The sequence below is a fragment of the Neopelma chrysocephalum genome, unplaced genomic scaffold, assembly GCF_003984885.1.
Source record: "Neopelma chrysocephalum unplaced genomic scaffold, ASM398488v2 Primary Assembly neopelma1_77, whole genome shotgun sequence".
NCBI classification, from domain to species: Eukaryota; Metazoa; Chordata; class Aves; order Passeriformes; family Pipridae; genus Neopelma; species Neopelma chrysocephalum.
The window spans coordinates 6,358,561-6,372,121 of record NW_020897738.1 but is presented as its reverse complement, the minus strand read 5'-3'; positions in this window follow the sequence as shown (position 1 = coordinate 6,372,121).

Here is a 13,561-nt window from a genome sequence, read left to right as displayed (position 1 = left end):
TCCAGTCCCTGGGCAGGAGTGTCCCCAGGCTCTAAAGGTGCTGTGCTGGCAGGCTGTGCCAGTCCCCCCGGCTCCCTCTCCCCCTGCACATCAGTGCAGGGCTCAGGGCAGCATCTCTAGGGGCAGAACCAGACCCACATTCCTTCCCTGTCCCCTTCCCTGGCTGATGGCTCCAGTCGTGCTCAAAAACCACTGACACGACTGACTTCACTACCCCAGACCAGGCACTCACTCAGTCACCACTCGGCTCCCTTCACTCCCCATGTCTTGGGTATTTCATCCAAGACAAAAAGCAGCTGAGCATTAATCCTGTCACTGCTGGACTGTGACACTGAGCTCTCCCCCCTCACGTGTCCTGCTCCTCTTTTCCCTCTCTCTAAATGCACCAGAGGGGTGCCAGGCTCCCACCTGGGACCTGCCAGCAGCACTGCTGCTGCCAGGGGGGAGCAGGAGCACCTCGGGGTGTGCTGGGAGCATTAGCAGGGTCTGGCTGCTGAACTGGTGTCTGAGCCAGTGAGCTGTGAGCCCAGGCAGTGACACTCACAGCAGCAATGAGAAAGAGTCCCTTGTGCTAGAAAACACACCCTCTCTGGAAGGTGAAGCCTCTGGAACAGGCTCCCCAGGGAAGTGGTCACAGCACCAGGCCTGTCTGGGTGCAAGAAGTATTGGGACAACACCCTCAGGTACATGGTGGGATTCTTGGGGTGCCCTGAACAGGGCCAGGAGCTGGACTCAATGATCCTGGTGGTTCCCTTCCAAATCAGCATATACTATGATTCTATGATTCTCTGTGCTTTCCAGCACATGTGGAGAATGGATAATCTTTTTATTTTAAAATGCAGTGCATCCTGATGAAAATGAACGTGCCTTAAGAAAGACTCTCCACCTTGCATTCTGTCTGTACTCTCAGTAAAGCCATAAAACTTACCGCCATATATTTTCTTTACCAGGCAGAGAACCTTGGCTGCCATTCAGGAATATGACTGGGATATAACAGTAGCATCTAGCCCCGAAACAACCTGGATATGATTGTATTCACCTGCACAAAAACAGCTGTGAAAGGGCTCGACTGAGACCGGACCATCCTGTAGGGGATACAGAACACAGCTACTAAGAGAGAATCCTGAGCCTAAAAACCTTAATCAGGCAGCAGGCAGGAGACAGGAGTTATTTTTGCTTATTGGTGTGGAAGCTGCTTGACAAAAGGATGACATCAATTGCACCAGCCTTGTGCTGAGAGCCAAGAGAGGAGCCCGAGGAGCGACGCCCGTTTACGGCAGTGGGAGCGGGTCGGGACACTTGTTAAACGTGGGGACAGCTGTTCCAGGGGCACACATCCAGAGCTGCTGGAGATAAAGCAGGGCATTACACAGCAGTTAATCCAGCACCGTTTTGCTGCTCAGGTTGAAGATACCGACCTGTTTATGCTCTGCACACCTCTTATTGAAAATAATGGAGCGGGTCTCGCCTTGGCGGCGTTCCCGCGCGGAGCAGCCTCTGAGCCCCCGGTGAGTGATAATAGCTGCCGTGACACTGTAATTCCCGTGCAGTAAAGCATGTTGAAACCTGTTCCCTCCTGTTTGTTCTCAGCATGGATCATTGCTTCTTCCACCGCTGCGAGAGCCGGACCAGAAGAAGAGCCAGTGGTCTCCCAGCAGAGGTGTTTCATAAATCCACCGCTCCGCTGTGAGGAGATGCGGACACAAACAGGCACTGAAAGGCCCCAGGGCTTCCCTTTGCTGGTGCAGAACAGATCCCCAGCGCCAGGAAAGGCCACCCCAATCAGCCAAAGGGAAGCACAAAACATTGGGCACGTTCAGAGGGCACAACAAAAGCTTCTCTTCACTCACTGCTCCAATTTGCTTTATTGAGGAAGAAGGGCTGTGTCTCGTCTTTGTGCATCTGAGGTACTGTCAGCCTTAAGCCAACGAGGTACAATGCAAGAATTATTTTGAGCAATTCTAGGTTGGGTTTTGTTGCTTTTTTTTCCTGCAATCCATTTTCATTCTGCACATGGACAGATTCAATATTGCAGGCATTGAGTGCTCTTAGGCAAAGCACAGGCAAGAATTCACATAAAGCAAAAAAATAATCTGGGTTTTTGTCCAGTCTTCCAATTAACTTTGTTGGCAATCTCTATCAAGGAATTCATAAAAATCCTGAGGCACTTTTTACAGACAAGACGGAAAGTGGTTTGTTTTGTTTTTTCCCCTCTTGCGGGAAATTTCCTTTTCTTCCTCCGAAGCAAAAGAAAACACATCAATAAATAAAGAATGAATCTCCAAAAACTTTCTTTTGGCTCAAAGGCAACCTGAAATTATACAGCCTAATTCACTCCAAGCACTCCTGGCTCAGCCGGGTGAGTGCATCATTCCCAGAGGCAAACGCTGCATTTCTGAAGGACAGTCCATTAGGCACGACCAAAGTCCCCCTCCCTGCCCTCACATACTGGGCTGGATTGCACAGTGACTCTGTGTCCTCATCCCCTTGCCACATCAAGTCCCTTAACTCAGCTCTGAGTGCTGGCACAAGCAGCAGAATCCCCTACAAGCATCACCATCCCTCGCCCGAGTCCCTCCTACACATCTGAAATCTCGCAGCGCAAAAAGAAACCCAACTGTTCCTGCTGCAAAATACCTGCAGAAAAGGGGCTGGGAGCTTTGCTCCCTCTCAGTGTCTCCCTCTGGGCCTCCACACGTGTGTTGTGATGGATGTCAGGGGGGAGCAACAGCTCTGAGCCTGGTTCTCCCTGGCTGCCCCTCTCCGAGCATTTCCGTGCTCAGGAAAGCCCGTTGGCAATTGCAGTGAATCCCTCGAGTTCTGGAGGGCGTTTTGTTCCTGAGAAAAGAGTCAAATGTCATTTCCTTCACAAGAAAAGGAAGTGTCATGAACGGGCCCTGGAGCTGCTCAGGTTGCCTCCAGCAGCCAGGAACGTGCCAGGTCACTGCAAGCACTGAGAGGGGCACTGGTTTTGTCTTTCCACCTGCTCAGCCAGAACCTGGGAGGCATTTGGAGGAAGCTTAAACCAGTGCAAACTGGCACTGAGAGAGCAGTGGGATTTCTGGGGGGAAATAATACTAAATTTCTAGAGTTCTTGGCTCTTGGATTCAGACAGAAGTCAGAGTTTCAGGGCACTTTGTGGAAGGGACTGTTAGAAAGGGGGCACGCAGAGCAGCTGAGGGAAAGCCCAGGCTTGGGTTCAGAGCCCAGCACACAGTGTGGAGGCATCAAAGACACTTCTGCTGCAGCACTGCAAGGGCTGCCTGGGGCATTTTTGACAAAATCAAACTATTTGTGCCTTGGTAGACTACCCATGGGGGCTGCTGTGGGCAGGGGTGGCAGCAAGGGAGGACATGGAGCTTTAGGAGCCCCAGCTCTGCTCAGGGTAGGTTTATTGCCTGTCAGAAGAAAACTTTTACCACCCTGCCAGCCCTTCCCTCATCAAATGTATATTAATTACACCAAGCAGCTTGAGCTTCACCGTGGGACCCAGCCCTGGCAGGCACAGCACAGCTCTCTGTCCCAGGATGGAGCCCAGCCCAGCCCTGGTGCAGCCAGGGCAGCACAGCACAGGGACTACAAGAAAGGTTTTGGTTTTGCTCTAGAAAAGAACAAAGACACATTTGGAAAACTGATTTTTCTCCATAAAACATCCTGTTCCCTGCTCTCCCTTCACAAGAGGAGGCAAACCCACTCTCACAGCCAGCAGTGCCAGCTCTCCTGCCCGAGTGCTGGTGGCCTTGGACCACTCCTCCAAACAGCTCCACTCAAGCACAGTTTCCCACTTTGCTTCTTCCATCAACAGCTACTTCACAGGCTGTGCTCCTCCCACATCCCTGTTTTTTTATCTCCCATCTACTAACACCTCTTTTATTATCCCGTGCACCTCTCCAGTCAATGACTGCCATCCACGTTCCCTTCTACCCCACATCTGCCAACGTTTGCAGTTTGGACATATTTTCAGACGCCTGTTTGAAGGCTGCCTTAAACCTTAATCATAACTGTTCCTGCCAGTCTGAGATAATTGGGTGTTAGAGGCTGCTGCTGTATTTATTTTTAGCAGAAGGTAAGGCACTTTTACAGGTGTTTCAGTGCACGGGGGGGGGAAGGGGAGAAGAAAGAAGTCAATTATGTGATCAAAAACTTCTCATATTCCATCCCCAGCTCCCTTCTCTCCTGAGCAGATACTGCCAGTGTGTTGAGGCGAGAGGACATGCCCCAGCAGCATAAAGGTCATGTTTTACCTGTCTCAGAGGTCCTTGTCCTCAGCAAAACAGATCTCCACCACTTCCAGAGGGTATTGGCAAAGGCTGAACAGAAAATGCTCCAATCTAGCTAATTTTGAGAGAATGTACCAATTACTCAGTGAGCTTATAGGAATTAGGGTTTCCTTGGGTATATTTAACTAATTATCTGGGATTTTAAAGTGGAAACTCAGCTCAACAGCCAGCAACAGAAAGAATTCACTCTGCTGCTGGCCAGGGTCAACCCACCACAGTCCTTTGAGCTGAGGCCATGGGACAGGAGTCCCAACCCACTTTTTTGCAAACAGGGACAGGTCAAAGAGGTCATTTTGCCCAAGGTACTTAGGAAATATATTGAGGTGGAACCTCAGGACTGAATCCAGATATCCTCAATCCTCCCCCAGTTCTGTAGGAACAAGGCCATCACCAACAGCATGGGGGTTTAACTGGCTGCTGAAGAGTTGCTGAACTGCTAATGAAAGCAACAGAATGGCACCTGCTGGCTGCAGGCTGAACTCAGTAAGACTGGCTTCTGAACTAACACACAGTCATTTTTTAACTATATTGACTGTAAGAGTAGCATGAGCATCAGCAAACCTGTCATTGGCAGTATAAATTAGCCTGGCTTTTAATAACAACCATCAGAAAAAGCTAATCCACGTTTAGCAGAAGAAAGAATAAAATTATGTAAAGGAACATCTTTGCTTTTCCATTTTTCACTCTAAACAATGTGGGTATGTGAAGAGGACACGGGGAAAATAAATGTAATAAAATTTTCTGTGCGTAGCAGGCTCCTTCTGCAGCAATGGAGGGCACAACACGGAGCATGGATCAGGGCTGTGTGGTGCACTGTGGATGAGGTGCCCTGTTGGCTTTTTGTGTAAGGCAAGGATCCCTGAGGTGCCTGCAGTGAACTGAGGCAAGGATTTCCCTCCTGTTTGACCACACTCCAAACTGCTTCCCTGGGGAGTGCACGGTGCTGTGGGCAAGTGAGGATGGGGCAGAGGAGGGTGGAAGGATGACACGGAGGCAGCAGCGTGGCTGTGCATGGACAGGGGCATCTTTGCTGTCCCCACTGCTCACCCAGACAACCCTAACCCTCAGTGCTCACCCAGACAACCCCAACCCCAAGGGAAGCCCTGTTTTGCTGAAGATCTTGGGATCAGCTCCTGTCCTGGCACGCTGCTCTCAGTTCAGCAGCAGCCACAGCAACATTAGCACAGGGCAGTCAAAGGAGTGGGTGGATTTCTCCATTCAGTCACCCATCTGTTATCTCTCTCTCCAGGAAAAAATTGTGTGTATTGCCTCAGTTCTACAGAGACACATTGAAAGGAGACCTGGGGGTCACCAAATCAGCTGCTGATCTCGTGCACGTGCAGAGATGAAGGCGGCAGCCGTTTGTCACTCAGGGGAAGCTGATGGGAACGTGGCACTGTGGGGTCCTGAGCACGTCAGGTTGTGAACAGCAGCACCCACACTGAGAGCTTTTTGCCAAGGAAGAGAGGGGAAAAACAAAGCTTTGCTTTGGACCCGATAAACGGATCTCCCTGGAGTACTCCCGGGAAGATTTGCAAGAGTAAAATAAGCACAGAATCCTGTACTGACATGAATTATGTATAAGGAGCTTTTGCCAGAAAATGGTAATTTTCAGAAGAGTAAGAACAGGTAGGCAGTGTGCTTTTGAAGGTTGTAACAATGGTATAAAGTGCTATGGAGATGGTCATAAATGCCTGTATTTCACTGGTTATACCTATCCACACTTGCATCTATGCAAGTTTATACAGGCTTTTCTCTGGCATGTGCTTTTCTCTCTTTGGACTTCTCAGGTTTCCCTATCACTGATCATTCCCACTGCCCCTGTAACTTTTCCTCATCCCTGCACCCCTGTCCATGTTCCCTGTTACAAATTCTTCCCTCCTCTCAATCTCTTTCCCAGTCTGCTCTGATGCCCTGGGCCATCTTGGCAAGTGTGGGGTTTTCCCCTCAAGAAGATGATAGAACTGGCTCCATCTTAGTGCTGTTTGATCAACAAAATTCAAGCCAAGTAGCCAAGAACTGAGCTGGGCCACAAAAATTCATTGCTCAACAAGTGTCTCAAGCACAGCACCATCTCCTTCCATCACTGCTCAGGGCCAGTCCCTCCCAGCATCAGCTCTCTGGATGTTAACAGGCTCCACTACCAGCACTAAGCAGTTTCCTACCAAGGAGATGGAGATTCCATCACAGCATCCATATGCTGCTGCGTCTCTCCAGAGAAAGCCCTGGAAAAAAGCTGCTGTGTTGCACGTTAATACTCAGTGAGTAGCTCAGAGTAAAAAGAAAACCGTATGTTTAAAAACCCAGCACGCTGATTATCAAATTCATTGCTAGTTTGAGAGAACACAGATTGAGCAGAATTAATGAATTGTGCCAGCTGCAAAACTTCTGGCAGATGGAGCAGAAAAACAGCAGCCCGGGATGCTGGGAATGATCTTCACCTCTTTTGAGGGAGATGTTTCTACAGCGAATATATTTAGGTGATGAAAAAAAGCTCTTGTGCAAAGATGATCTTGCTTTTTCTTCCATCTTTCTTTGAAATAATTATTTCAAACACAACAGCTCTTCAGAAGATCAATAGGTAGGATTATAAAAATATCCCGGCACAGACCGATCGCTGCTGAAGAAAGAATGATTACTGAGGTTCAGCTTCACTTTTTTTTTGGTATTAAACAGACACTATTTACAGCCCCAGAAAGCATCATGTTTCAAGATCTGAGATGTCATTTTTAGCTATGCATTCATCTTTTTGGTTCACATCAACCACCATCATCTGTTAAGTCAATAGTTATCTTCCCTACCTACCTCCAAGACGTCCTGAATGAACCCATCAGTCAGGAAAGCCTTCAGCACTCTTGCTGCTGGGAAGAAGAAAAGGCAACACACATCAGAAGGAACCAGGCAGGAGAAGTTTCTTCATACATCATCACTGAGTTTGTTTTCTTAAATAAAAGTACAAACTATTTCCTTATCTATGCGAAGGTATTTAAGATGCAGAGCCAAAGAAAACTGCTATATTAGATTATGTGCATTTACCATTTGGATTTCAACAGTCAAGAATTTAATCTATTTAAAATTAACTCCAAAGCCAGTTTTAATGGTAGGATACAGCAGAAAATTGCATAAACTCTAATATCTAGAGAAGGGGGGAAAAATACAGTTTAAAAACGTAGAGAAGTCTCATACAGCGTCTCTGGCACGAGGAAAGCTCAGTCCATCTGAGCACTGTGGGAAGTGCATTTATCAAACACTGTGCACGCAGAACATTGTGCTCACAGAGCAGGGGTACAGACCCCTCAGTGCAGGATTGCTACCTGCATTACAGCGTGGCCTCCAGAAGATTTTAGCCTCATTGCACAGTAAAACAAATGTATGGGCTCAGAGTCAAGAGCAGCAATCTGCAACCATCCATTACACCTGAGCATCACACTCTGCTCTCCCTCTGGGGCTCAGTTTAAGCTTTTCTTTCTTGTCACCTCTGAGCTATGCTCAAAGGTCTCAGAAACAACACACTGCCCTTAAGCCCATGGTTCCACACCACTGAACAAAGCAAAGAACTAAAATTACCTCGATTTTTCTTGCCCAGAACCGAAGCGATCTGTGCAGCATCACGTAAGGAGACTGTTGGAGAGCTGAGATCTGAACGTGCTCCCACCCAGTGCTCTGACAAAACCAAGGTTCTGCCTTACTTCTAGAGCACCAAAATCTTCACCTTCATTCTTCTCTCTTTCAGTTGTCCTGCTTGGCATGTTAATATGCTGTTTTAGGGAATAACACTTCAGCCTCCTGGTCCGGAAACATGCAATCCGAGAGGGTAGTGACAGATTACAAGCACTTTTCAGGAATAGTTGTTAATTATCAAAGCCTTTTGATAATATTTATCCAAATAAACTAACAGGTAGAAAGCTCAGTGCAATTAGCAGAAGAGCCCAAGGCCTGATGCTGTGCACTTGGAGAGACTTTAATTAGCAAAATAGCAACATCTTTGTACAAATCCTGACAATTGAAGCCAGCAGCTAATAAGATTTACAATGCTAGGCTAAATTGTGCCCAAATAAAAACTGTAATGAATGTACATTAAAACTTAAGCTATAACACAGGCTTTTAAAGGCACTTGCAGATCTCTCTGACCAGCAGCATTTGGGGACAGCAGAGCTGTGTGCTGCCAGGGCTTCGGGTTCTATTTTGGTTGTGGAAGGATTGCTCTGTTATTTTACTTTTTGTTTGAACTCAAAACCTGAAATAATTCTAAATTTTGTAGCAGCCAACACAAGAGCAACAGAACACCTCCAAACAATCCTTCTTTGTGCCTTTACTGGTAATTTACTGCAAGCCAACAAGGCAGGACAGCCTGCAGGAGTGGGAAGCACTCACAGACCTCTCCAGTCCTCGGGTAGCTGGTGTGAGCCTGGGTCCCTCTTCAATACAGCTCCTGCATTTTTGCTATTAATATGGGGGGCTAAAGGTAACAGAAAATTCTGAGATTTGGAGCTCCTCATTCTCACCAAGCTTTCTTACTAAAACTCTACGTGATGTGATTTAAAATATTAAATAGAAAAGGGAAATCCCTTTGCTTTTTTTGTGGCAGCAAAGAGCTTTTTGCCCTCTGAGCATTTCTGCAGAACAACTTTCGGTGCTGCTCCAAGGGAGTGAGATGATTATTTTCTCTGATAGCACCAGCCCCTCTCCCTGTTTCCCACTCCGTGCAGGGGGCCAATATCTTCACAAGTCAAAATAACAAAGCACATTTTACAGCGAGGAATTAGCCCGTTATGATTTCTGTTGATAGGGAGAATGGAAAGGGCAGACTGGCACCATGCTACAAATTAGCTGCTTTAATATATTCCTTTTCTCCCTGTTGAGTTTTCATGGGCACTTCCAGACACTGCAGAGGCTCATCCTCCAGACAGTCCAATTAAAAGGAGAGTTAGATTTGGTGATTCAGTGCTTCAATACAGCACTGTTTACAGCATTTTTCCTTGTTATTTCAGGACATCAACAGTTGGCAGAATAAAACCCACTCAATTTGATTTGCTGTTCATGGGGCCCACTTCCTCTGCATTTACAGTCTGCTGACTTTTTTGAAAGGAACATTTTTACATTGCAATGCCAGTGTTTCATTCTCTTCATAAAACCAGGGTTCCAGGTAGCTGTGGTTACAGTCACAGGTTCAAACCAGGCCTAAGTACTTGAAGATTTAACCCACACCTCTCCCTCCTCTCTTAAAAGAATTAAAGTCCCCTGAATCTTTTGGTTGTCAGCACTGTTTTCTCAAAGCAGCCCTGAAGTTATTTGTCCCATCAGTCATGTAAGAGCTCATTCCAGTGTGCAGCAGCAGAAGTGCTCGAGCAGTGCACAAACAGAGGTAAGACCTTGCCCAGGGCATTTTTTCACACCCCATCCCCTCCTCCCCAGCCCTGTGGGAGGGCAGTGAGTGGCCCTGTCCCCAAAGGGCGCTTCTTAACCTTTATTTTCATATGGCTTTGACTGGTAAATATGGAACACTTCCCCTTTTTTGAAGCCACACCTAACAAACCCACCCATGCAACTCAAATTCCAGCTGTGTCCTGCAAACAGCCACCTCTCCACAGAAGGCAGCATCATTTGACACAGCCAGTGATCACCTGGAATGCTTTTCAGAGGGTTCAGCTACATGCTGAACACTGGAATACCCCTCTAAGAAGGTGGAGAAAGGGAAGTGTGATTGACGTGTCATTTTTTTTTATTGCCAGATCATTCTCAGTCCTGGCCTCTGTGGTATAAACAACAGGAGGATTTGGAAGGCATTTTAGGAACAGCCCATTCTGCAAAGATCAGGCATTTTCAGGGAGGTTCTGCAAAACCTCCCCACTGCTAATTTCTGTGGAGGCAACAGACAGTGCATCAAGAGCTTTTTATAACAGAGTGAACAAGGCTGAACTCAAACTATGTGATAGGGCTAGAAAAGTAACTATATAAGAACAAGTAATGGGAAGCTGTTTCTTAAGGCAACAGTTAATTTATAGAAGACTGTTGAGAAGCTGCTTTTGTGCTGCTGACAATGCCTGAATGAAATCAGAGACTCTTCAGTGACTTAACAGAAATTGGAGGTAGATCCTACTTTGCTGAAGCTTTTATTAAGGTGTAAAACTCATTACTAGCAAAGGGCTAAAAGCTGTAAAACTTTGGTCTTGAAAGTTGCAGTGTTCAGATGATGAGAGACCTTGAAAAAATGCATTTTGAATGGGCTGTCAAGTTCAGAGTTAGGACTGAGCTTTGAGGTATTCAGCATTAGAAACACAAGAATTCAGCACGGGGTACAACTTCAAATGCAACAAGCTGGACCAGTCATCAGTGAGTCAGTCACTAGTGCAGCAGAAGGCACACACCACAAGGAAAAAAGTACTTAGAAGCCTGTGGGAACTAACTGCTTTCATCCAGCAGAGATTCACTCACAAACGGAACAACGGATTAGAGACTGTACAGAGATATTTGGCCACCAGCCTTTTAAAGGGCCAAGAACATATTTCCCTGAGAGGATCAAATCAATTGATGGCTGCCCAAACTTGTTGCTTTTTTCAGACTTCACAGGATGTTCTTGAGCTCTCCAGCCAGGTGAAATGGGCAGAGGTAACTTCAAAGCATGAAGAACAGCAGCCAAGTGCAGCACCTTCAGGCACAGCTACAGACCACTGGCAAAGCTGGTAATTTCTTACAGCTTGGTTCTCAAACCTGTGAACACACTGAATCGTAATCCTGGTCCTCCTTCATTCCCAAAGGAGAAAGCACATCAGTAAGCCTGAGCCAAACACCAAGAAATACAGAATTTTGTCTTCTATTGCTAGATACTGACCTGGCTTTTAGAATATTAATAAAAAGAGCGCCCATTAGTGGAATAATGTTGAACTCAGCTGAAACTGGACATCACCCTACTTGGTTGAATTTTACCTATGGTCTGACTTCCCAAATGATGGCAGCTGTGTTTGTCTGAACCTGAACAAGTCTCCACATGCAATATGTAACACCTATCTGAATCTGTTCTTCCCATTTTTAACTGTACACTATTTCAATTGATATTTAGAATATATTCTCTCTTCTCATGTAGACAGGCCACTTATGGAAGGACATTTTCCACAACATAACTATTCTTTAAGGATAAATAATAATATTTACTGTGTGCATATTCTTAAAGCATAAGGGCAAAGAACAGTCTTTCTTTATTGAATAGTTGATATCTTGTGTTTGCTTGTGGCTTGAATAAGACCACCACATTAGTGCTCTTCTGCATTGTCCCAGGAAAATATTGAGAGATTAGCAAGGCATAAAACCTAACTTTCAGGGACATTTCAGCACAGTGAAGCAGCAAGAGAGCAAATTGGAACTGGGCATCTGGGGAATCTAAGTGCTCCCCTGCCTCATGGCAAGCAGCCAGTGCAGAGAGCAGAGGTCTCTCACCCATGCCTGTCCTCAATAGCTGCTTCTATTTCTGTCTCTCTGTGAGGTGTCACCCACTTATCCGTAGCGAGAGTAAACTGCTTCTTGCTTCAAATAGAGACACAGGCAATTAAACCAAACCCCTGCTTACAAAACAGCATCCAACCGATCTGGCCTCCTCAGAAAAGGACCTACCTGCTTAGATGCTACAGAAAGCATACCCCCAGCTTTCCTAAATCATAACCTCTGCCTCGGGCTGGCAAGGTTTTCAAAAGTGGAAGCAAGTTCAATGACTCTGAAGGCCAGCAGTTCAACCACTTCTGTAAAGCAAGTCTGATTGCACACTGCTTGTTATCCACAGCTCCATGTAAAGTAGTCATTATCCTGGGAAGGAAACACAGAATTGCTTCTGCCTCTGAAGATGTAAGGCTTCATTTTGTTGGCAAAGTTGCACTGGCCTCAAAATCCAGCAAATTCACAGTATGTGAACAACAGCTTTTGAACACCACTTATTGCACCCAAGCTCAAAAAACTATCACGGTGTCATCAAAATCATTATGTTGTCAGGAGTGAGTGAAAGCCTCTTTGCCAGTGAAGAAACTCCGGGCAAACGCCATCAGATCTGCCAGCACAGCTCACTCATTTTCACAGCATTCTCTGAAATTCAACATATAATATCACTCTTTGTCCACTTTGCCTGCTTACCTACAACGCTTTAAAGCGGGAATAGCTTTAGGAAAGGATGAAAGATGTGTTTAATTTTTGCCAAGTGCGATACCATTAAAGTCATTAGCCAGGATTGGTTCCAACGGGAGGTTACGAACAGCGGGAATTGAACGCGCTCCTTCGGCAGAATTAATAGATCCACGTCTCACTGTTTCTGTGTGCAATGACAGCTTGAGGCTGTCAATTTATACCATTTCCTGATTAAAAAACATCAGGCAAGCTTATACCCATTGAAGAAGTACAAACAGAAGATGCAACCGAAGACAAATCGTTACGTGATGCACAAAGGTTTAAAGCATTAGAGGTTTTTGGCAATGGGATGTGTTCGGGGAGTGTTTTAATTGGATCACGAAGCTGCCAGTGTTCAGCTAAGAGATTTCCCAGATTACATAGGATATTATCATATTTTAAATGTATATTTTATGAAGGGGAAGGAGTTCAATAAAAGCTACTTTAGTTTACTGTCTTTTTTCCAGGCAATTTCTACTGCCTGTTGTGGTAAGACAGAAAGCATTCTCCTTTGCACTTGAGATACCTCTGCAAAGTTAGTCCAGAGACACAGGGGACAGCTTCACCTGCAGAGGCAAACCCCGTCATTTACACCCTGATTAGGGGTGTTTGCAAACAGGAGTAGCTACTCCCAGGCCCAGGAACAGCAGCTGGGGTCAGGGGGTGAAGGTCCCACAGGAGGCTGCTCAGGACCATTAAGGTCCATTACTGCATTCAGGGCCCTGACAGACAGAAGATGAGCTGCAAAAATCTCCCCACTGATAAACGACAGCACAACTCACAGGGACAGTGTGAGCCCAAACAGATAAGGGACACAAAAGGATAATGATCATCTGTTCTCTGCAATGGCAATTTCGAGAAAACTATTAACTTACAAACTCAAAGGCTTTCACAATTCATGATTCAACTGAGTAAACTGGTGCCTTCTTATTATGCAAATGCATTAAGTGTTTTGTTCTGGGAATATAAAACAATAGATTGGGGCATCTAAAAAACCTTTATTCCTCTGTCTGTCATTATTACAGCATTACACTTAGATCCCACATAGCTTACCATGAGAATCCAAGGCAATAAGAGGTTTCCAGCAACAAATACACCTCTGGAAGAGCTGTCTTTTCACTGTGTTGAGTATC